Source organism: Mus musculus, chromosome 6 (genome assembly GCF_000001635.26).
Source record: "Mus musculus strain C57BL/6J chromosome 6, GRCm38.p6 C57BL/6J".
Taxonomy (NCBI): domain Eukaryota; kingdom Metazoa; phylum Chordata; class Mammalia; order Rodentia; family Muridae; genus Mus; species Mus musculus.
In genome coordinates, this window is record NC_000072.6 from 112,546,265 (window position 1) to 112,568,551 (window position 22,287).

A 22,287-nucleotide genomic window follows, 5' to 3' on the forward strand; every position below is an offset into this window, starting at 1 on the left:
ACTGTGGACTGAAAGCCATAGTTAGCTTGTAAGTTTCATAAGGAGACCATTAACCACTGGGAATTTATGAAATGTCTGAGGAATGTGTGGAAGAAGACCCTGCCCCCACTAGCCTAAGGCTCAAGAAAGCAGTACAAGACTCAGTATCAGTAAAGTTGGGCGATGTTTAGCATGTAATTTGGGTAGGAAATGAAATGCTGGTGTCAGGGATAGTGGTAAAATTAAGAGTGAGCAGGGGATGGGGGAACACGACAGGGCGTGGGTTAGTATTTTGAATGAGAGACACAGTTAGTGTGCTAGGGCTTGGCTGAGACTCAAAAGCCAGGCAAGGACAGTTCTGGGTAAAGAGTGGATGAGGAGACAGATGAGGGAGTTTCCATCTTGGGTAGAGGTAACAGAGTTGCTTCGGGTTGTCTCAGGATGAAGTTCAGGATCTGGGTAACAAGGGTCACCCTCACTGGCTTGAGATTTCATGATGGATGTCAGGGCAGGCCTCAGGGACAAGGTTGTGTCTGCCCCATGCATTACGTGGCTCTCTTTGTAAAGCTAAAAGCCTGAGCCTTATTACTTAAGGTCAGGACATTTGTCCTCAGCTACATCTCAGCAGCTGCCCTGTCACGTGTCCTGGAACCAACCTACAGCTACACTGAGACATCATCTGTGTCACTGGCCCTCCCTGTCTTCCTGATGACTTTGCCTTCGGCCTGGAAGAGCCACCTGGCAAGCACCCAGCCTCAATCACTCAAGGCCTGAGTCTAGCAGGCCAGGCAGGCGTGGTGGCTGCTAGGCTCTCCGACCTATGATGGAGCCACACAGGGAAGGGAAAAGGCAAGGGGTTTGGAGTCAAGAGGATGTATATCTTGTCTTGGGCAATTAATTCCTTGGTCTTCATCTATGATGGGGCTTTTCATTCTTAGCTTCTGCGTTTGGAGTCTGAGAGAGTAATGAATGTGGAAAGAGCTCCCCAAGACCATAAAGCAACACTGGTAACGAGAATCATCATCTCCCCAAGGAAAGCAGGAGAAGGCAGCTGCCGGCTGGTAGACAACCTGTCCCCTGTCTTTCAGAGAAAGAGCTTTCACTCAATGAGTCTCCATTCCTCTTAGCATACTGGCTTTAACAATCTTCGTCTCAAAGTCGGCAGAGCAGGAAATGAATCTGGGGCAACGCTTGCGTCACTTGCCACAGTAACGGGACACTGGAGAGGTAGGATTGCCCGTTCCTTCCTGTTCTCAGCCCTGCTTTCTGTCTCAGCCATGATGTCGGTACAGAATGCTTTAAGTTCCAGCGACAAGTGCAGCTGGGACATTAGTGGACCCACACAGGTGCTCAGGTGTTACAGAAGCTGCTGACAAGCTGGCACCCAGAGCTGGCCCAACAAGGAGACATAGGCTTCCCTCTGGGCAGCCACCTTTGAGCCCAGCCTAGGACATTCCTCATTCCAAATCTCTCTCCCATTGCATTCCTAAATCTCACCACTAGAAAGCCATCACTTTTAAAACACGAAGACCCCAGTGTACAGAGTCTTCAGTCCAGAGACCAACACGTTTTACTCTACAGAAGATCTTTCCAGTCTCCCGTGATGACCATTTTCTCTGTGCCCAATCCTCCCTGTCTAACAGGTGATCACATTCCCGGTCTACCAGCATGCGCAGTATCCCAGCATCTATATCTGTAGCTCAGACTAACACCCTTGTGTTCCCGGACTTATAGTCCTATGCGTTCCCAGATGCCCAAGGGACCTAAAATGACAACCTCAAGTCAATATGTCCGTGGGACGTTGGTACCAGTCCCCATTTCCTTCAGAGACTCTACCATGGTTTGGCTACGGTTACCATGCATTCCCTGAAAGTTCATACATTTTGAAATCAAATCCCCATTAAGAGGTAATAAGAGTATAAACAATCTGACTAGATTGTTATCATTTCATTTAGGGCCTAACCACATACCTCAGGCTAACCTCAAACTTACAGCAACCCTCTTGCCTCAGTCTCATAGGTGCCTGATTATGGTATTTAGGGGTGGAACCTTTGCAATACCACTCCTGGGCATATACCCAGAAGATGCTCCAACATGTAATAAGGACACATGCTCCACTATGTTCATAGCAGCCTTATTTATAATAGGCAGAAGCTGGGAAGAACCCAGATGTCCCTCAACAGAGGAATGGATACAGAAAATGTGATACATTTACACAATGGAGTACTACTCAGCTATTAAAAACAATGAGTTTATGAAATTCCTAGACAAATGGATGGATCCAGAGGATATCATCTTGAGTGAGGTAACCCAATCACAAAAGAACACACATGATATGCACTCACTGATAAATGGATATTAGCCCAGAAGCTCAGAATCCTTTTTAGAATGGGGAGCAAAATACCCATGGAAGGAGTTACAAAGTTCAGAGCAGAGACTGAAGGAACGACCATCCAGAGACTGCCCCACTTGTCGATCCATCCCATAAACAACCACCAAACCCAGACTCTATGGCAGATGCCAACAAGAGCCTGCTGACAAGAGCCTGGTATAACTGTCTCCTGAGGGCCTTTGCCAGTGCCTGGCAAATACAGAAGTTGATGCTTACAATCATCCATTGGACAGAGCACAAGGTCCCCAATAAAGGAGCTACAGAAAGTACCCAAGGAGCTGAAGGGGTCTGAAGCCCTATAGTAAAAGCATCAATATGAACTAACCAGTACCCCCCAGAACTCCTTGGAACTAAACCACCAAATCAAAGAAAACACATAGTGGACATGTGGCTCTAGCTGTATATATAGCTGAGGATGGCCTAGTCGGTCATCAATGGGAGGAGAGGCCCTAGGTCCTGTGAAGGTTCTATGCCTCAGCATAGGGGAAGGCCAGGACTGGGAATGGGATTGGGTGGGTTGGGGAGCAGGGGATGGGGGGAGGAGATAGGGGATTTTCAGAGGGGAAACTAGGAAACAGGATAACAGTTGAAATGTAAATAAAGAAAATATCTAATAAAAAATATTAAATAAGGTCATTAGAATAGAGCTAGGTGAGGACCTATCAAACAAAAGAGACCAGAGGACAGATGGGCACACACACACACACACACACACACACACACACACACACACGCATGCACCCACGCATACATCCCTGATGTCTTACATGACATTCTATACTACCCCAGGACTCTGCCAACAAGAAGGCTGTGGCCTTACCTACTGACTCATACATAAGCTAAACGAACCTTTTTCAAGTACATGGTCTCACCCATTGTGTTAGAATAGCAAGAAATGAACTGTCTGCCTTTCCCCAGGGCCCCTGGCAGTCTGTCCTGCTTCACTCTCTCACCTCTCAACTTCCTCTGCTTGACTTGACTTGCCTGCTCTGTTCAGGTATAGTCCGTTTCTGTCCAGTACAGAATATCTGTACTGCGGCAATATCTCCTCATACGGTCCCCTCTCCTTCAGCCATGGCCCTGAGGGGCCCACTCCCAGGTTGGTCAGAATTGATCATGCAGCTCCTGGCCTCCACACCTTTACTGGCAGTCTCTCAGCTGTGGGCCACAGTTCTACCATGAGACCCTCACCATCTGGCATTAGTTTGGTCCCTTCCAGCATCCTCTCCTGCAGAGTGAGCCTCCATTCAGCTCCAGATTTGGCGTGCCTGGATGTTTTCATTTCCTGTGTCCTTTCCCTTCTGTTTCTGCAGGCTAGCTTTTATTTCTCTTTACTAACTAATAGCAAGCTCTCTTTCCCCCTGACCCCAAGTAGTGATCTGTATCAGAGTCCCCAAAGCTATCCAGATCTTGGATTCCAAGCCTGCAATGTCTCATTAAAGGGCAAAGAGAACTTCATAGATGTGCTGAAGTTACGGATCTCAGGATGGGGGTGTATCGGCTGCTTTTCCTGCTGTCGTAATCAAATGTCTGACAGAAGCAGCTTAAGGGAGGAAGGATTTCTTTGGCTCCCAGTTTGAGAGGATCTGTCCTATGGTGGGGAAAGCATAGCAAATCCATGGTGGGAGGAGTGTGTATCAGGGACTCCCCATCTTACATCCTAGAGGAAACAAAGCAGAGCAGACAGGTATGAGGGCTGAGCTACAAAACCCCAAGCTCACCTCTCTTATCCTGCCCAGTGATTTGCTTCTCCGAATGAGGCTTCACTTCCAACATCTCTACACTCATCCAAAAACAGTGCTGGGACTACAGTGTTCAAACACATGTGTGTCTATGGGGAGCATTCCATATCTCAACCGTAATATGGAGATTCTCCAGTCAGCCGTGCAATCACGGGTCCATACGCCTTGCATTTAGATTTCAAAGCAACAACTCCACTTGAAATGTTCCTTTCCCCAGAGTCCATTAGTTAGTAAGTTCATTTGCAGGTCCAAAGAGGTCATACTTAAGGAACCTGAGAGATTCTCTAACTTGACACGGAGTCACAGACATACCAGCTATCTTCTAGGCAGCCATGTTCCTCCATCCTCCCAGAATTCCCAGGGTGTCACATCTGTCCCTCCTAAGCATTGCTTGTGAGCCACTGGAAGAGGGTGTGAACTATGCCTGCCTGTGCAGACCCTGGCAGAATGACAGAACTGTACAGTGGCAAAGAGGGTGTGGGCTATGTCCTTAACCTTCATGGGTTAATTTTCTTCCAGACAGTGAGGTTCTGGGAATCTTGTTTTTAGAGACTTCTGGGAAACAGGTTTCTTCCCTCTTAATAGAAAGTCTTAGAAAGCTGTGCCTTTCTACATAGGGCATGGTCTCTCCTGTTCCTGGAGGTGTCATCTGACCAAAAGGAGAACCTGTCTCAGAAGAAGCTGACACCACAAAAGAAGAGTGGAGAGCTGGCAAGAGACAGAGACCAGGAGCTACTGTGTTGCCTCTAGAAGGGCCAATCCCAAACCATGTCAGCTACCAAACATGCCTGTGACTGGCTAGAACATAAAACCGAGATGACAGAAAGTGTCCCTTGAGTTATCTGTGGGCAGAAGCCATGACTGGCTGAGCATCTCTGCTCCTGGGAAGTTTATATAATAACATCATTCATTTCCTGTATCCTGATTCTCTCATCAGCAAGGCTATATATATATATATATATATCCCCAGTGTTTTCCAGCCTTGGCCATGTTGGAGGAGAGCCTTTGCCTTTTATTTTGTAAGATGCAGACTGTGAATCTGTATGCAGCTACTGGGCATACGTGGGAAGAACTGGATCTCTGCTGTCCTTATGACGTTAGCGAAAGGAAGGAGATCCCAGCTTCCTGACTGGCGAGAGCTCTGGCAGAGAGATCCTTTCAGAGGAGTAGCTGCTGTCTGAGCTTGAGTAAGTCTCTCCAAATGTCTCTTTGCTGTGCTGCAGAGGGAAGGTGAGCATTCCCAGGAAAGTCTCCAGTGAAGGCAAATGCCATCTTATCCTGGCCTTTCAGTTGCTTAGCTGTCCATGTAGACCTTGGCAGAATTACAGATCTGTACAGTGGCAAAGAATAGGCTTCAGAAGCCAGGGGTTGGTGGATGAGAACTGCACCCTCAGCACGGACTAGGGCATCACACTTACTTCCACCTGATCTTCAGCTTGTCAGTGTACAAAGTCACAACAGTGAGGTCCACTGCCCAGGGTTGATGGCTGTGTTCAGTGGAAGCCCTACTTTCCACACACACAGTAAGCAGTGAATAGGTAGTGGTACTTGCTGATACATATTATTATTATTATTATTATTATTATTATTATTATTATTATTAGAGTGGGGGGATTTTACTTGTTTATTTTAGTCCATAACTATAATTCTTTTATTTTGAAAATGATGTCAATGAATCAGTACATAAGTAGCTCTTGGACTGGCATACTGGCATCAATTACTCGATGTGACTTTGAGATCCGTGGAAACAGTTGACTTGTCAATATTTTTAAATTGAATATATTTCAAACAATATATTCTGATCATGGTTTCCCCTCTCCCAATTCCTTTCAGATCCTCCCCACCTCCCTATCCACACAACCCCAGAGTTACCCCTTTGTGCTCTCATTCTCTCTCTCTCTCTCTTTCTCTCTCTCTCTTTCTCACACACACACACACAAACAGACGAACAAGCCAGAATTTTAAAAAATGTATAAGGAACACAAACACAAAAACAAAATAAAACCCATAAAAATACAAAATTGAAGCCATAATATATAAGCAAAAGACTACTAAGACAGACAAACAGACAAACAAACAAAAGCAAACAAAAGCAAACAAAGCAACGGGACAGAAAAGTTCTACTGCTGCTGGCCCTTAAGTGTGGTTTATACACTCAATGAGACTCCATTGGAGAAAACTGATTTTTCCCTTTCAATTGGATGTCAATTAAAGATAGCTCCTGGGTTAAGGGTGGTGGCTCACATCTGGCTCTGGAGTAGGAAGGGTTTGGAAACACATAACACAGCAGGCAGTTCTCACACTTCTGATAGGAGTGAGCAATGACATTCTGGAATGGCGCCCAGGCCAGGCTGCCATGGTACTAGGGGCACAGTGACTTGCCAACCATCTGGACGGTGACTAGACGCCCAAAAGAAAAGATAGCCCAGAGCTGGAACCCAGTGAGGCAGGCAGGAGGACTGCACAGCTGGGCAGAGAAGTGCACATCTGACAATGGGCATCCGGGGAGCAGCCATTAGTCTTGCCTGAACTCAGCTCACATTCCCATGGGAGGTGTCAGTCATTTCCTGAAGCCACAGGTGGGCAGACAGTACGTAGGCTCACCTCACAGATAGAAACCAGAGCTCAAAGGCCCAAAGAGGGGACAGGAAGGTGGGACTGTGCTAGCATAGGTCTGAAGGGTCCTGATAATCAAATCCATGTCTCTGATTCTTGAGGAAATAGTGACTAACAGTGTTGCGTTTGCCATGACAGATCATATTTCTGTAGATTTATTTGTTTGTTTGAACTAAACTGTCCTTTCTGTAGTCGTAGGACAAAACTGTGGAGGAGGCCCTGAAGCCCCATATCCTCAGACTCCCTTCCATTCCTCTTGTCTAACCTCCCTTTCTTCCCACACTCAATTATAACCAGTCCTCGGGGCTTCCCAGATGGCCAGTCTCTGCCCCCTCGATAGCTTCCATCTTTAAGTATTTTAGGAGGTGTTTATGTCCTCTCTAGTTATTACCCCCACCCCCACCCCACATACTCAACTATAAGCTGCATAAAAGCAGCTTTACATAGGGGCATAGCCCCAGTGCCTATAAACAGAGCCTCACACATCATAGGTTCTTAATATATGTTTAAAGAACCAGGCAAGTCACTTACACAGAAGTTATGGAGGCTGCCCATGTTCCTCCCTGCAGTGTAACAGAGCTGTAAAAGAAGAGGGCCCTTTTGGAAAACAGAAATGTGCTGCGAAGAGGAAGAGAAGATTTGCTGAGCCCTTATTCCAGGGCCAAGCACCAAGCTAGGTAATTAACATATATTATCCATGACAATGGCTGTGCCGGTAGCTGCCCTGCGACAAGTTAATAATTAATCCAAAGCAATTGGTCTCTAGTAAAGGAATGGGAGATATAAAAAAGGAGTTTGAGTCTGAGATGGACTTTTCTGAGTACCTATCTTAGCACTCTGTAGCTTTATAGCCTTTAGCCACTTACACAATCAAAACTTAACCCTTGCCTACTTGTAGGAGGGATTGCTTTAGACATCACAACTGCTCAGTTATGACTAGGGAGGCTGCCACTGCCCAGGTGGGAGGTCTCCAAGTCAATGGGACTTTTATGTACCTTCCCCTACAGATATAAGTATGGATGGAAGATCCTTTGTGAAGACATGGCCAGGTGAAGTTGTTGATGCCTTTCATCTAGAAAAAAAACGACGCTGAGGAATTTTTAAGGACCAAAAGTAGCCATGGATATGTCTAATGATACCTGGGGAATAATTCTAGGTGTGATTTTTGGTCACCTATATTTGACTTAAGTCAGATTCATAAACAACTCATGTGGCTTCCAGTGAAGCTATTACATGACAACGTTGCTGGTCTTCTCTAAGATCCAGCTGTGATGCAAGATCATTTCCACTGCCAAACGGCCTCTGGCCCTGAGATCACCGGGCAGAAGAATGGAGTTGAGAAAGCAACCTAGAGACAAATAAGGCCATACAAAGGAGTTGTTCTGAGAGAAGGCCCAAGAGCTGATGAAAAGAGACAGACCAGGCAGTCACTTGCAGAATCAAAACTTAGACCTGATGACGTATTCCCATCTTACACAGGAAGACCTCTCAACATGAGCCCAACTAGGTTTCAGTATCTCTATGGCCAGAGCTATCTGTGTCCAATTCTCCTTCCGGTTCTCTCAGCAACTGTGGTGCATCCCATTTATCCTTCTTCTTTCACATCAATGTACTTCCAGGATGTGTCAATTGGGTGGCTTCCCTTCTTGGTCTTTCCCTTTAATGGCTGCATCAGTTCCCAAAAGGCTCCACTGATCATGTAACCACTGTGGGAATACGATTTCACAGATGAAGAGCCACATTAGAAAGGTCTTGTTGGAACATGAAAACAATCATAGGCCCTTAGATCTCAAGCCCAGGGCATATTTGATGTAAATTGGTGGTAAGAAACTAGGATGAGAATAAGCATATGTACATATGAGAGGGATGTGAATAATGTGAACCAGAGGGTTTGCTTAAATAAACTGAAAGAAAAAATGGTTCCAGTCTTCCATTCCTCCTTCTGTCTAGACCAACTCTAAAGGTACATTGCAACATCTCCCATGGACAGCTGGAGTCTATCTCTCCATCCTCGACACTTGGTGGGCCTTGTGACACAGTATGACCATTGCATGCTCTCTCTTGCTGTCTCTGTCTGGATCCTAACATCAGTGTATGACTTTCCATTTTTGCTGCTCTAACAAAATGTATAAGGAACAAACACACTTCTCACAGTTGTAGCAGCTGGAAGTTCAAGCTGAAGGTTCAAGGTTGGTTTGGTCAGGGCCATTCTCTGCTTCTGAGATGGCAACTTTATGCTGTGTCCTCAGAGTGAAAGGAGGGAAGACCAGAAAAAGAAGCGCTCTCTGAAGCTTCTTTTATAAGGGCATTCATTCGTTCATTCATTCACTCATTCATGGATGAGAGGGACTTTCTCTTTAATGGCTGCATCACTTCCTAAAAGACCCCACTATAGTATATATAACTTGGGCATAAAATTTTACTATGAATCTTGCAAAATGACTTATTCAAACCACAGCACCATGTAAACAAGATCATTGGTCAATGGAAACCATGTGACCCTATGAGCTCCCCTGCTCCAGCTGAAATCTGGACAATTGTTATTCTTGAGAGAAAGATGGGGACCAACAAGTCCTCAGCCAGCCTTCCAGCATAAGCCAGGTCAATTGAGATCAACTGAATCTGCCCCAGATCAGCAGGGCCTCCCATTGGATCTTAACACAAAAGCTACCATAAGCCACTAAGATGGGCAGTGATTCCTTACACAGCAAAAGCTTGCTGATATGTTATTCTTCAGCCATTTCCCTTCTGTAATTCACATCACTTATCAGATCTGCTGGCTTTCCTTGACCTTGACCTGCTTCCTCTGTGCTTACCCCTGCTTCCTGTTCTAATCTTCTGCTTGTCTTCATTCTGTCCCTGAGTTCTGCTTCCTGTGGAAGAAAAAGACCTCGGCAGGGCAGTGACTAGGGTTGTCATGGCCTGGAAAACTGTAAGCACAATAGTGATAGAAAGAGCACTGGTGAGTGCGTGACATCCTAAGTTGGCAGACGTGGGAGAGATAGCCAACTTCTACACGTTACAAATGAGAAAAGGAAGATTCTAGTTTCTTCTCCTCTCTCCACTGACTGGAGCTTTCCAAATCATTAATAATATCATCTGACTCTCCTGACTAGATAAAAATGGACGTCCATGTCCTGAGGAGAACATTTTCATGGCTTTTCAAAGTGAATTAAGAGCTTCGTGGGCCTTGTTACTCCTATTCTGGCCTCCTTTCCCCTCCCCTCTTATCCCCAATCCTGTCTCTAAGCCCCAGTGATCATCCCCCAAAGTCTTCCTATTCCTCAAGTGCCCAGAGCTTCGCACAAGCCCTTCCCTCTTACCCTGGTAATGAGTTTCTGCATCAAATCTACATCCTCTATTGACCATTCAATGTCTCCCAGAAGCCCACTGGATCTGCCGGCTCTCTGGTACCTGCAGGTAGATCTTGCCCATCATGTCTATCACTCTGTCCTGGAGCCGCTTGTGTACACATCTCCCTTGCTCAGCCGTGCCCCACCCTAGGGCAGAGACAGCTTATCTCCATTCTTGAGTCTTCCAGGGCTGAGGATAATACCTGATGGATTCTTAAATGAATGTTTGGATAAGTGTGTGGGTGAGGGAACAGATGGCCTCCTGCTACTAACTGTCAAATGTGGATTCCTTCTTTCACGGTTTGAAACAAATTCTAAAGGGCCAGGAATGAGACTGGAACAGGCAGGAAGCCTATTTGAAAAACTATAAGAATTTTCTCCCCAAGGCATGGAAATCCATCCAACCATTTAAGCAGGAGAGTCAGATGAACTTATTGATGACTTAGAATGCTCCAAAAGTCAGAGTGGAGAGAGTACCTATGAGACAGGGCTGTACAGAGAGCAAAGACTGACTCCCTGGCTGCTGGCCCTGTCCTCGGTTCAGTTTCCACTGCAAAAAGGAATGCTCTTTATGGCTTCTTTCTTCATCCCCTGTTCTTGGCCAGCCAAGTCCAGACAATTACAAAATCACTTTTTGAAAATTGCTATGGAGCAAAGGACTAAATTCCTTTGTCCTTAGCCAACATGCCTTGCCTTGGGTGCCTGTGGGCAAGAGTAAAGCAAACTAACTTAAAGAGAGGTTGGCCACTTGTAGAATTCTGAGAAGAAAATGGGAGTTTCCTAAAAAACAGCAAGGGTACATTCAGCCAATGGACAGGTCGTGGATTGGGTTCTAGAGCAATAATGATAACAGTCATGTCCACTGTGCCACTGAAGACTCTGGCCCACTGAAGAAGCAAAGACATGTAAACAAGAAACTACAGAACCAAAACTATTAGGTGCCAGAATAAAGACCCAGTGACTAAGCCAACATGTTGTTAACATGATTGTGGACCAGTGCACTGTGCACTGAGGGATGCGTACATGAAATGTACAGTCCTCATTGGCAGGGAGACTGGCTATTGAAAAAAGGAGAGGAAAATGGATTCCATACAACAGGACATTGGGGGGCTTTACAGGGCCTTAAACATGGGCAGGAATTCAGCAATTACTGACTTAATCCTTCAAAAAGAAGTAGGAAGAAAGTTCTAGTGATAATTTATAGCATAGTACCAGCATTTGACAAAACTCAAAATACTTTTGTGTTAAAGACAAAAACACATTGACAACTGATGCTAAATAGAAAGGGACTTCCCTGGCTTGACAAAGGTCTTCTGTAAGAACTTAGATTGTATCGTAGCACATGATTTGGAACATTGGCAGCAGTCCCTTCAAAACCAGGTACAAGTTGAGGGTGTGTGCTAATATGTCCTTATGAAGTTCTATGCACTGCAGAATATTAAACGTAAGATGGATGGATGGGTGGATGCTGGAGAGATGGCCCAAAGGCTAACAGCACTTCCTGCTCTGCCAGAGGACCTGAGTTCAGTTTCTAGCACCTGTGCCATGTGGCTCACAGCTGTCTGATTACAGCTCCAGGGAATTCAATGCCTCCAGCCTCTGCAATATCTGCACTCAAGTGTATGCTTGCAGACTCACATACCTACACATAATTACAAAGAATAAAAATAAAACTGTGTGAGTTAAAAAAGAAGACACACCATTCTATCATAGACATGTTTATCTACATAGGAAGTTCTAACGAACTTTCAGATAAATTGGATGTGTGAGCAGGGCATATGTGCATATATATGTGTGGGTCATTCACCTATTCATGTATATATAGGGCCCAGAGGTCAACTTCTGGTTTCTTTATCACTCTCTACTGTTTTTCTTTTTGTTATTGTTGTTTTGATAATTGAAAATTTTTTTCTTCACATAATATTTTCTAATCAGTTTTTCTTCCCTCATCTCCTCCCAGATTCGTCCCACCTCCCTACCCTTCCAACATCTCACCTTCTTTTTCTCTCTCTTAAGAAAATAAAAAAAAGACAAACAGACAAGAATAAAACAAACAAACAAACAAAAGAAACAAAGAAAGGACACCAGAAAGTCATAGGTACACACACACACACACACACACACACACACACACATAATCAGAAACCATAATATACAAGCAGAAGGTCTGGTAAGGTAGAAAAAGGTCGAAACAAAACAATAAGAGACAATGAGACAAGAGACAATGAGACAAAAACAAACAAACACAAAAACTCCAAAAATACCTCTGAGTTCTTTGCAAGGAGGTCTCTCACCGAATCTAGAGCGGTGCATTTTAAGTATCTACATTAGGACCAGCTTTTATGTGGGTGCTGGGAGCCTGAACTCAGATGCTCATGGCTATACAGCAAGCACTTTACCCACAGAACCATCGGTTCTTCTGGTAAATGTTTTAAGTTACTAAGATGAGTTAGTCAGAATGCTTGGCCTACAGTGAACAACTCTGCTGCCTCGTTCTACATGAGCACCAGGCTGAACCTAGCACTCACAAACCAGAAGGCATTTATCATAGCTTAGAAAGTGCCTAGGGAAAAAGCTAAGGAAAGACGTGAAAGCCCTCTATAGGAAAATAATAAAATTTTATCAGGAGATATACAGATAAGACAAAGAATATGGACAGAATCTAAACAGATAAGACAGAGAACGGGAATTATTTATATTCTTGATAGGAAGTCTCACACTGTTAATATCTCAACCCTCTTCCCATAATCAACTCAATTTTGATTAGGATTTCAGGAGTTTTTAATGAATATTAACTGGCTGATTTGAAAATATGATGTGGAAGAACAGAAGTCCTGCGGAACGCTGGGTGAGGAGTTAGATACACCCTCACTGATACAGTACTGAAGCAACATGGCTGGCTACAGACAAGCAGGCCACAAGCCCTGTAGGGACAGAACCCACACAGGCTCATGCGTTCAGGAAAACAGACAAACACAACTGTGTTAAACTGGGGGTCATGCAGCATCCTGCCCTCTGGCTTCCTGCTAGACTCTGGTGCTCTCCATACTAGCAGGAAACTGGGGTGGTCAGGCCTTCAGTCCCCAGTGACCCTTCTCCTGGTCATAGCGCCGCAATACATGTCTCTGTGCAAAGGCTCCCCTTTTGCACAATGACCTTCTTCAATTTTCCCTCTGAATCCACTTGCCTCCCTTGATCTGCAGAGTTAGAAGTGGTCAGGGTTCCCACCTCCTGCCAACCCCAGGCCCCTTCTTAGATTCCGCTAGCCCTGCCCTCTTTATAAATAGTACCTTTATTAAAATCTCTTCTTTAAAATAGACTTGCTTTTATTATTTTTATGTATATGGAGGGCAGGTGTGTCTATGTCAGTGAATGCCACATGTGTGCAGGTGCCCATGATGGCCAGGAGAGGGCATCAGATCCCCTGGAGCCAACTGCCAAGCCTGACTACCTGAGATTGATTCCAGGACACACATGCTAGAGAGAACCAAGTTCTGCAAACTGTCCTCTGACATTCAAATGCATACTGTACACACATGCACACACACACACACACACACACACACCATATACATGCATAGATATGTGTGTGCACATACACACATGCACACACATCCACACACAAAAATGTAATTTTTTAATTGGCAAGTTGGACTTGGTTAAAGTTGAAAGTTTTTATCTAGCTGCTGTTAATAACAGAAAGAAACGAGTCACAGAATGGGGGGAGATGTTTACAGTAGATATGTCTCCCACCCAAATATACAAAAAGCCCATAAATTCAGCAGTTGAGAAACAACAGTTTAGGACTGAACCATCTACCCCCTGATCTTCCTTCCTTCGACTCTCCATATGGTCTGTAGGTTGTATCATAGGCATTGTGAGCTTTGGGGTTAGTATCCACTTATTAATGAGTGCATACCACGTGTGTTATTTTGTGACTAGGTTACCTCACTCAGGATGATGCTTTCTAGTTCTATCCACTTGCCTGTGAATTTCATGAAGTCGTTGTTTTTAATAGCTGCGTAATACTCCATTGTGTAAATGTACCACATTTTTCTGTATCCGTTCCTCTGTTGAGGGGCATCTGGGTTGTTTCCAGATTCTGGCTATTATAAATAAGGCTGTTATGAGTATAGTGGACCTTGAGGGGAACAGGACGATTATGGGAGATGGAAGGAGAGGGGGACAAGGGAGGGGGAAAGGAAGAGAAGGAGATAGGTGTGGCAGTATCAGAATCTGGAGGAGCCGTGAGAGAGGTACAGAGGATCAGGAAATTGAATAAAAATAGGTAGCAGGGGGATGAGGAACTGGGGATAGCCACTGGAGGCTCCCAGACACCAGAGAAAGATGAGGCTCCCAGGACCCAATGGGGGTGACTTTAGCTGTAATGCACAGAGAAGGGGGAGATAGAACCTGTGGAGACCATGGCCCCTGGTCAAGGGATGGAGTCACCCACCCATCTCAAAGTTTTTCTAACCCAAAAATGTTCCTGCCCAAAGGAAGAACAGGGACAATATATATATGGAACAGAGACTAAAGGAAGAGCCAACTGGGAAATGGCCCCACCTGGGATACATCACGTCTGCAGACAACAAACTCAACACTGTTGCCGTGGTCAAGAGGCGCTTGCAGACAGGAACCCAGTGTGGCAGTTCCTGTGGAGGTCCAGGCAGCAACTGACCAAAGCAGAGGGGATGCTTGGAGCCAACATCAGGCAGAACTCAGGAAACCTGATGGGGAGCTGGCAGAAGGACTGGAGGAGCGGAGGGGGATTGAAACCCCATTGGAAGAACAACATAGGCTGGCCTGACCACCCAGTTCTCCCAGAGTCTAGACCACCAACCAAGGGGTGTGCCTAAAGGGATCTTTGGCTCCGGATACATATGTAGCAGAGGATGGCCTTGCCCGACAGTAATGGGAGGGAGGTCCTTGGTCCTGGGAAGGTTTGATGCCCCAGAGTAGGGGGATGTTGGAGTGGTGAGGTAAGAGAGTGTGGGTGGGTAGGGGAGCACTCTTATACAGGCAAAGGGGAGGGGGAAGGCAGATGTGGGATGGGGGGTTGGTGGAGGGAGTAAATGGGAAGTGGGATATCATTTGAGATGTAAACGAATGGAATAATTAATAATAATAATAAAAGAAAAAAAATAAAATAAAAAAGAAACAACAGTTTAAAACCAGGCAAAGTCTAATCAAACAACCATCAGTAAAGACATACAATGGCAGATAAGCACATGAAAAGATTCTCACATTTATAGATCCCTACAGAATTGCAGTTTAGAACAAGATACACTAGCTGCATATTAGGATGGCTGGAATCCAACCCCTGACAAAGGCAAACGCTGATGAAAGTGTGAAGCCACAGGAGGTCGAATCGCTGAGGGTGCAAGAGAAAACATCACAGCACACTGGAAGGGGGTTTGGCAGCTTCTTACGCGCTCTTATTACATGGTCCAGAGAACCCACTCTCTGCTGTTTACTCGAATGAGCTGAGAAATTGGGCTACACAAAGCCTGTGTGTGTTGCTTATAGCAGCTTTTAAAGGTATGTAACTGCCAAAATGTGCAAGCCACTCAGGTGTTCTTCAGTATGTGAAAGGGTGAACCGTGGAACATGAACCTGAACAACGCAGCACTCATCGGTGGTTTAAAAGGCCACAAGGAGACCTAGAGGAAACCCACACGTTTCTAGCGACAGAAGGAGCCAACCTGAAGGTCTGCTTTTCAGTGTGAGGCCAATTACACGACATCCCTGGAAAGGCAAAACCACAGAGCCAGCAGGGGGACCGGGGAAGGGCCAGTGTTTGTAAAGGATGTAGAGAAATTGAAGATGGATCGATTTCTAGGGCAATAAAACAGCTCTGCGGCTCTGCGCTATCAAGGTGCACAGTCACACCATGCGCCTGCCAAACCCCACAGACACATGCACACCAAAAGCAAATGTTAGTGTAAATCATGGTCTCGGTTAGTACTAAGTCGTTAACAGGGGCCGCTTGTTCTCATAAATGTGCTACACAGGTGCAAGATGTTGAAATTAGAAGAAACTGTTTTGGCGCATGGGAGACAAAAGTGGGAGTTTTCCAGCACTGTCCAATACTTTAAAAATAAAAGCATTTTTAAAGATGCTAAGACTCATTGATCATGACAGCAATCCAAACAAAGCTGTGAGATGATACCACTGAATGCCTGCCCAGAGAGGCCCAAGATTAAAAAGGACCAAGATGTCTAACACTGGTCAAGATCTATTAATATACAGAAGCAGGAATCTAATAGAAGTGTTGCTACCAAACAGGAATTTGCCAAAGCAATTTACAGTCGAACATCAGTAAAGATGAATGGAAGGTGTGTTCCATTCTAGGTATATATCTCACATAAATAGGCTCTCAGGGATGCTGGGAGTACATAAACAAGAATGTGACAGCGGTGTCACTCATATAAGTCTCTCGAAATCAAACCTGGAGAGTGTGAAAGACAGGAACTCCCACCTAGAAGCAAAGATGAAACAGGGTCCACAGAAGGGCTCAGTGCCCCACCTGTCACTTGCTCTGCCTTGATGACTGGAGGACACTATTCTTAGTCCATTATTCCTTTATGCATTTATCTGTGTACTGTGGTCTATATTGGTTTCTTGGATACATTAAAAAATAATGAAAACTTCCCCAACCATTCATATATATATATATCATTATGATAAAAATTTCCTATGATTCACTAGTAAAAAAAAAGATGTTTATTTAGAGGGTATTATCTGGACCTACCAGAGAAATTAAGAACAAAGCTCAAAAGGCAGAATATGTGGGACCAGTGATGAACAGGCATCTGAGTGAGGCTACTGCGGTATCTGGGTTATGTCACCCCGTCTAGTGCAGATGTCAGAGGCTCTACTCCCAACTTGTCCTCACAGATCTTGGATGGATTGTCTGTGATGTGACCATTGCCTGTGAGATGCACTTAAGATCAAAAGCACAGGATGAGTGCTTCCAGTTGGCTAAGGGTAAGTTGCATATCATATGCCCAAGAGGCCAGGGACCAAGAAAGGGAATCTGTGGCCTTTCTTAGTGCTTAAGATCTGCATCTGTCTGCTGGTGCACGCCTTTAATCCCAGCACTCGGGAGGCAGAGGCAGGCAGATTTCTGAGTTCGAGGCCACCCTGGTCTACAAAGTGAGTTCCAAGACAGCCAGGGCTACACTGAGAAACCCTGTCTCAAAAAAAAAAAAAAAAAAGAAAAGAAAAAAAAGGCCGAGGATTGGCCTGCGCCGGGACCTGTAGGTCGCTGTTGTGTCTGGGAAGGAGAGAAAATGGCGTCGAGCCCGAGCAAGACCGAAATCCAGACTATTTTTAAGAGGCTTCGCGCAATTCCCACCAACAAGGCCTGTTTCGATTGTGGTGCCAAGAGACCTAGTTGGGCCAGCATCACTTACGGTGTATTTTTGTGTATTGACTGCTCCGGAGTGCATCGCTCCTTGGGTGTCCATCTCAGCTTTATCAGGTCCACAGAGTTGGATTCGAACTGGAGCTGGTTGCAGCTGAGGTGTATGCAGGTCGGCGGGAATGCCAATGCGACTGCTTTTTTCCGCCAACACGGATGTATGGCCAATGATGCTAACACCAAATATACGAGCCGAGCTGCCCAGATGTACCGAGAGAAGATCCGGCAGTTAGGGAGTGCAGCTCTGACTAGGCATGGTACTGATCTTTGGATGGACAGTATGAACAGTGTTCCAAGTCACTCTCCAGGGAAGAAAGACTCTGATTTCTTCACAGAACATACTCAGGCCCCTGCTTGAGATACAGCAGCCACTGATCCTTCAGGGACCCAGCAACCAGCCCTACCTTCAGAGAGCAGTAGCCTGGCACAACCTGAACAAGGCCCTAACACTGATCTGCTCAGAACCTCACCCCAAGCCTCTCTGGAACTGAAAAGCTCCATTATTGGCAAGAAGAAGCCAGCAGCCGCTAAGAAAGGGCTGGGTGCCAAGAAAGGCCTGGGAGCTCAGAAGGTGAGCAACCAGAGCTTTACTGAGATTGAGCGGCAGGCCCAGGTGGCAGAGAAGCTCCGAGAGCAGCAGGAAGCTGATGCCAAGAAGCAGGCAGAAGAGTCCATGGTTGCCTCCATGCGTCTGGCCTACCAGGAGCTCCAGATTGATCGCAAGGAGGAGGAGAAAAAGCTCCAGAATCTTGAAGGAAGGAATCGAGAGCAGGCTGAAAGGCTGGGCATGGGCTTGGTGTCCCGAAGCTCCATCTCCCGCTCTGTGCTGTCTGAGATGCAGATAATTGAGCAGGAAACCCCGCTGAGTGCGAAATCCTCCCGTTCACAGCTTGACTTGTTTGATGATGTTGGAACATTTGCACCTGGACCCCCAAAGTACAAGGACAACCCCTTTACCTTGTGAGAAACTTTTGGTTCCCGCTGGGATTCAGATGCAGCCTGGGGCGTGGACAGGGTAGAAGAGAAGGAACCTGAAGTTACCATCTCCAGCATCCGGCCTATTTCAGAAAGAACTGCGAGTCAGAGGTAAGTGGAGACTCGGAGCTCAGGCCTTGAGTCCAGTGAAGCACGGCAGAAGTTTGCAGGAGCCAAAGCCATCTCGTCCGACATGTTCTTTGGTCGTGAGGTGGATTCTGAGTATGAAGCTAGGTCTCGGTTACAGCAGCTTTCAGGCAGCAGTGCCATCACCTCTTCAGACCTTTTTGGAGACATGGATGGAGCTCATGGAGGAAGAACTGTATGTATCTCTGGGGAATGTACTTCCTACAGCTGACATTGCCCAGTTTAAGCAGGTGTCAAGTCTGTGGCTGGCAAGATGGCTGTGCTGGCCAATGGTGTGATGAATTCCTTACAGGATCGCTACGGTTCCTACTGATCCAGGCTCCATGGCTGGAGATGCCGGTCTTGTGGGTCTGGGGATTTGTTGACTTTGTGTGTGTGGTGTGTGAGTTGGATGACTTGGGAGGATCTTGGAGAGGGGAATGGTCGGCATCAGCCCTTGTCCTCAGCCTGTGCATCGAGCCCTTGTCCTCATCCCCTCACACTCTCCCTCCATGCTAGTGTTCTTCTCCAGTCCTGCCCCAAAGCTGCTGCTGCTTGGCCTGCTGCAGTGGGAGTGAGGGGGAGCTCCATCAGGATGGCTTTATGGGTCTAATTCTTCCCCAAGGAGGGAAGGCACAAGGCTTCTGCAGGCTCTAGGATCCTTGTAGGTGGTCTGGGGGCTTGGGCCTCCATCTTCTGGAGACAGGGGAGACCTAGCAAGAGTTGTGCTGTATCAGCCCTCAGGGAGAAGTTCTGGACTCGTCACTGCTGTTCCTGTCAGTGACCTCTTCTGGGTTCCAGGGAAGAGTTAGGAGAAGGATCCTGGTAGCTCACCAAGAGCTGGAACTTTTGCTTGGTACCCAAAGGTTTTATTTGGGATTAGCTCGGAGGCCTGAGCACTCTCCCATTGTCACAGCTGTCCCTTTGAGGCTGACTTCTGCCTAGGTGTTTGAGAGCCTTTATCTACCATTACTGTGGGTCACAGCGCCCTCTGTCTATGCTTGAGGTCCTCTTTGTGTCCTCCTTGGTCCTATGGTGAGTCTCAACTGTGTGTCCTGCCTGGATGCTGTGAACCTGTTAGCTGAGGAAGCTAAGACTGAGAGAAAGCAGCCCTGGAGCTCAGCTTTTATCATCTGCATCATCCTGGTTTAGGGGTCCTGGACAGCACCCCATCAACCAGTGAGAGTGTGAGGACCTGCAGCTGCAAGCTCCACCCACTGGCAGCTGGGCCACACACTGTGTCCTCCTTGGTGCCATCTCGCCTGCCACACTGGCAGTCTGGCCCAACCTCTACCTGTGGATTGCAGGTTGGGCTCCCAAACAACACAGACCACTCTTCCCTCATCCCTCCCCAGAGGGACATGACTTTCTTTCAGCACTGTTTGTATTGAAACAAAGTGGTGTCAAAATAAAGCCCCCAAGGGGCCCTGTGGGTCAAAAAAAAAAAAAAAAACTCTGCATCTGTCACTAATGAAAGAGTCCCAAAAGATAAGACCATGTGTGTCTATTGCAGATATATACTGCAGATGTCCGCTAGCTGTTTTTTGTTGTTGTTTTGTTTTGTTTTGTTTTTTACTGCATCCCACTTGATTCCTTGTGAAGGGACAAAGTAAGTGGCAAGAGAAAAACACATAAATTGTCTAATTTCCTGCATTTTACAGTGGCGTAGATAGACCGAAGCTTCAGATTAAACCCCAAGTTATCAGTTAGGCTTGCTAGCATGTACCACAGTGTCAACCAAATCTAGAATTGCAAGGAAGATGTGTGTGAGCAAAGGTCTTTGGGTAGAGTTCAGACACAAGGCCTAGCAATTCCAGGTGGAAAACACCAATTGGGAAGATTCAAAACCAAGATATTTAAAAACTGCAAAAGGGCCAAGGCCCAGGAGTTAAATAGGAACCACAAGGAAATCAGAACAAGTCAGGAACAACCAGAAATACTGAAGGCAAGGCACTTGCTCAGTGGCTATTCACAACTCGCTTCTATGGCCTTCTGGTTGCGTAGTGATTATGATATCCACCAGCTTAATCAAAAGGGGTCAAGCATTTGCTCATGTGTAGCAATAGATAGTATCATTTCACTATAAAGGTGATAAGAATGAGGCTAGCAAATAGAAAAGCTACTGGCCCAGAACCACATAGAATAGACCGTTAAAAGATTTTTTTTTTTAATGGCAGTGAATTCTTACTGTCCCTGTATACACAGCTCACACTGAGCTGATGTCCCTCTCATTAAGGGTTCTCACATTCACGTTCTACTGTTTGAATCTGAGCTTGGGTATAAGGAAGTCTCTGACCAAACAGGACATCAGCCTAGCATGGCACAAAGAGTAGATAGGTAATTGTGTATCCATTTGTCCTTTCTTGCTGCTAATGACATGGGAAATCATTGGAAGGAAACCCAGGCTAGCCTCCTAGAGGATGAAAGACTACCAGGGACAGGCTCAGCCATCCTGCTGCTGTTTTTTACTGGTGGTGTTTGTTTGTTCGTTTGTTTTTTTATGTCATTTCCATTATTGTTCAGAGAGTGGAGCTAATGGATGAGGAACCAATTGCCACTGAAAATTATATCTCAAATAGAAAAATGAAGATGAGCCCAACCTGCTGTACAACTCCTTTCCAGTGGGATGGGCTGTAAGAAGAGGACAAGCTAGGAACCAGCTCACAGCCTCTGTTGCTAGGCAGGATATAGATAGGGCATCCCTGCATTGAGTTACATAGCTTCTGGAAGCTCATGGAAAATAGCTCACACACACACACACACACCTCCACAAAATATTTGACAGTTGTTGCTAGATAATGATTACAAGACCATGGCAGTAAAGTCATGAGGGGACAGATTCTCCATGCCTCACCACCTGGGATGCTGGCTCCAGAGTCTCTAAGACACCAGCATGAGTCAATTCTTACATTCTGGCCACTGATGGAAAAGCATCCCTGGCGTTGTATCCCCAGGTGGAGAGGTAGAAATACCCACACCAAAGAATTCCAAGCACTGCGACCACAGAACTCTCTAACATCAGATGATAATGTCCATCGTCTCTGTCTTTTCTTGGTGTGAGAATCAGTGAGAAAAAAGGGAAGGTGGGCTGTGATGTGGGCTGAACTAGGGAGTAGGAAGGGGCTGTGAGCTGTGGGTCTTTAGCAAGCATCTGACATGGCCTCGTGGTCCTAGGCTGCCTCTCTTCTTTGAGGAAAGAATGGAGATCTCTTAGTAAAAGAATTGCTGAAGACAGATGACATCAAATTATCACTCTGTGACTGAACACCTAATGATGATGGACAGCCAGCTTCTCATTCTGGAGCAAGTCATTATCTTACTGCTCACGGCAGTCTGTTCAGGGAATGAGCCCATCAAAGACAACAGAATGTGGCCCAGGAGGGCTAAGAAACCCTCACCTAAAACAGTCTTCCTAAGATCTTGTCGTAGCAGTAAAAGCTCACTAGATGCTGTCCAGTCTTTGGATATGAAAACATTTCAAATTTGAGAATCTTCTGAGGAAAAAAGAGACAGACTTTTAGGCTTCTTAGTTACACCAGAGGCTTCCAACCATTCAGCACTTGTGATGCCCAGAGCCAAAAGAAACATCTAACCACTTCATTTGCCGAAAATAAGTTATGCACATAAATTAAAAAGAAGAGGTGTTTATAAATAACCACAGTTACTTCCTAAGGAACA

At 45.8% G+C, this 22,287-nt stretch overlaps 1 pseudogene; it reads left to right on the top strand.

Annotated features, from left to right (window-relative positions):
* Gm15519 (predicted gene 15519) lies at positions 17,318-20,046 on the top strand (annotated as a pseudogene).